Consider the following 3,897-nt stretch of genomic DNA (forward strand, 5'->3'; position numbering starts at 1 on the left):
GTACCTCATTTCCTCCTAACCTATCTTGTGCTTGAATGCTTGAACACCAGCGATATCTATTGATGAAAATGAGAACTACTTTACCTTTTAACATTTCTCTAGATGCCATAACAGTTTTCCATTGTTATCTAGTATTGAGTTATTAAGTGTAAACAATTATCATTGAATTTTATTACTTTGATTAAAATAAATCTGTTTCCGAAGACCATCAAAAGTGTTTAAAAACTTATGGCGAGGCTGCTCCATCATGTCACACTTGTCAATTTGGGATTTTCAACTGTTTAAAAGTATTAATTTTGATGTAGGAATTTTGATAAGGAAAGGCCTGGAGCACCAATAAAATCAAAGACAATGAATTACAAGGCTTACCGTACGAAAGCCCAGTTCAAATATTCAGAAAATTTCAGATTCAGACAACTTAGGCTTTAATACGAACATGTAAAAGGTCTAATAAAATATTTTTAACAAAAAAATTAAACCGAGCAACAAAGTAGATTTCTTCTGTCCGTAATTTAATTTTGTGTATATGTCACAAAATTATATTATTATTTTTGTATTGTTTGGGCTCGGCACCGACTTTAAACTAATCTAAATTAAGCTAATTAAGCTAATCTAATTAAGGTATTAAGCTAAATTGTGTGTATATAGTAGAATATAAAGTACGTGTAGTAGATAGGGTAAATAAGGTTTGTGATTATTTTTATTACAACGATCATTATGTACATATTTTATTTTAAAACATTTTTTGTGTTAAAAATCTAAGTTTGATTATTTTTTACTTTTTAATGAGTTCCTTATTTATTTTTTTAAGTCGGTTCACTTTTTTTGTTAAAAATATTTTACATTTCTCATTCTAGTGTTACGTTTTAGAGATATTTACTCAATAAAAGAACCATTATTGAAAATAAGGGGCCCTGCAGGCCCCGGGGTCCGCTAGCTAGACGTAGATGATTTAATAAATCTTCTAACCAAACTAGAACGACAAAAAAGTTGTTGCCCCGCCGGGAATCCAACGTTGGATAATTAGAAGATAGGGTAGCACTTCCAATTTTATTGTTTCAAAGTATATTTCCCCGGATTATGCGACATGTAGTCAAGCGTTATCCATAAAAATAATATACTTGTGTCTTTGCTCATATTCCGGCCGTTTCTCGCGCAGTACTCGGTTCAAACGAATCCAGTGTAGTAGATAGAAACACCCATTTATGGTTTCATTAGGTTTTAGCAGCTCATACTCTACCACATGGAGCTGATCTCACCAAATAATACAGCATCAGCTTGGAGACAAGGACATTTGGCATTGATGTTGATGAATAATACGATATAAAAAAAATATTTTCAATTTTGTCGTTGAAACAGCATTTCGCATATCAACCAAACACCTTTCAATGTCTCTTGGCTTCAGTCCATATGTCACAATATATCCAAGCTTTTGGATTATTCTCATGATTTTCAAGGAATTGTAAATGGTTTCTTGTGTTACTCCCAATAATTCCACATATTTTTCTTCAGTTTTGCACGAATCATCATCGAGTAATGAATTCAAATCCTTGTCGTCAAATATTTTTGGCTGTCCAAGATGTCGCTTTGTCGCCGTTCAAAATCACCGCTTTTCAAAGTAAAATTTCCAGCAAATGAGATTTACTCAGTACAAATTCAGACATTTTCAACGCACTGAAAAACATTTTGTCCGCACATCGATGAAATGGCACTTTAGGGTAAATGATGTGGCTCGGTGAATGGAGGTAAAACGAAATGAAACAGTGGTGTTTACATTATGTGACCGTTATTTATTGGCTATATAAAAAATGATGTGAAAAATACAATTAGATATTTGGGGTACAGGTGCAGTTAGGTCGCTACAGATAAAACGGATGGCAGCGGTGTTACCTGGTGACGAGGCTTGGGCAGTCGATGGTGGCACGTCTAAACCAAACGAAGGCTGAGCACTGAATGAATGGCAATACCCTTCAATAACATCCCGGATAAACGTCTCGGGGTTGCCGCCAGCTATTCGTTATCGGGTTCTAGTTGGCGCTGCTGGCACCCCGCCCGTGTTCAACATCCAGGATTATATTTCTGGGTATTTTGTAGACCGTTATTCCACGATGTAAAATTCGACATACCTCAAGGTCGCTACAGCACACACGGAAAAGTGAAACCCGTCAGTGAGTGTCATGCAATTAAATACAAATTAACATCCCCCATTGTAAATCCTTTAAAATTAATTTATAATCCTAAAATAAATAGGTTATTTTTGTATTTAAGGCCAATATCTAATATTTTTATTTACTGTATTAAGTAATCCAGATTGATTAAAATATTTTATACCTCGCTCATATTAAAATGCAAGCAATAATATTTTAAGAAATAAAATTTAAAAAACGTATTGCAACACTGTATTTGGTTAAATTTCTCCCAATATTGAAAATAATTGGATTTATTTTTGTAACATCGTTATTAGAAAAATAAAATAAGCGAAATCGTATTATAAATATTTTGTGATATACAACAATAGATAAAATGAACAATTACATTAAGATTACGGGCGGATATACGGGCCACCTGTTGCAACGCCTCCTAAGCTTTACTAAAATTATCGGATATTATGTCAAGGCATGTTGAAATAACTCGAAATTATGAGAACTGATTTGAAAAGACTGAAGTATGAAGGGTGATTTGTTTAGAATATGCCATCGTAAAAATACAGAACTGGACAAAATACATGCTTTGCTTTCGTTAAAATACAAATTACCAAATACTCTCTGGAGCGTATTTAAAATATGAAAATATTTAAATAATTGAAATGTAAAATATGAAATTCAGGAATTAATTATTATTATTTCAAATACAAATTACAAAATATAGTCAAGTATTAAATTATGGAAATTAATATGGAAATAAATTAAGAAGAACTTACTATCAGACAAAGAGCCTCTTATTGGGGAATGAATAATACTTTCTAAATAAAACAATTTTTTTACAGGTCCTGGTGAACACAGACTTGTATTATATTGTATGAACACATTTGTATATTTGAATAACGTTTAAAGATGGTAAGCATTTTGGTTTTATCGTTTAGGAAGATGGCTAACTCTAAATCATTAATTTTTGACATTCTGCCATTTTTATTACTTTACGTGTTCGCAAAAACGACAAAATCAGGCATTATTTCATACCTCTAAGTCATAAACTGCAAGATTTTGAATTCTTGGTCTCAAATCTGTTGTGATGCTCTCTGGCAACCAATGCATTTTGTTAGTAGGGTGGTAGCGTGATACCAATATCGCTCTATTTATTTTTAACCGATTACGAAAAAGGAGGAGGTTCGGCAGTATATTTTTTTCAAAATTATTTTTTTTTATTCGAGAGAGTGCACTTCCGAGGTCTCATTGAAACCAAGTTAGAATCTGATGAGAGAAGGGGGAGGGAAATCGAGGTAAAACCTCAAATATCAGAGGCGCTGACTTCAAAGTCATCAGTTGGTAGTAGTTAAAATAATATTGTAAATAGATAAATAGATTTAGATAGATATTAAGCTAAATTGTGTGTATATAATAGAATATAAAATACTATACATGCAGTAAATGGGTTAATTACGTTTTTGTTCATTTTTATTTAGTTATTACAACGATTCTTATATACATATTTGGTTTTAAAACGTTTTTTGGTGTTAAAAATCTAAGTTTGATTATTTTTTACATTTTACTGAGTTCCTTATTTAGTTTTTTGGAGTCACTTCAATTTTTTGTTACAAATATTTTATAGATGACAGATATTCAAACTTTGATGTACAGTTCAGGTGTAGTGTTGCCAATTTTAAAGATCAACGTATTTCGTGGTTGGCGTTTTGCTTTGAACTATACCCTATTGAATGCATATATTAATAATATCACT

This window comes from Rhynchophorus ferrugineus, unplaced genomic scaffold (assembly GCF_030347505.1).
Source record: "Rhynchophorus ferrugineus isolate W39M unplaced genomic scaffold, kcgeb_rfMv2 rfM3, whole genome shotgun sequence".
Taxonomy (NCBI): Eukaryota; Metazoa; Arthropoda; class Insecta; order Coleoptera; family Curculionidae; genus Rhynchophorus; species Rhynchophorus ferrugineus.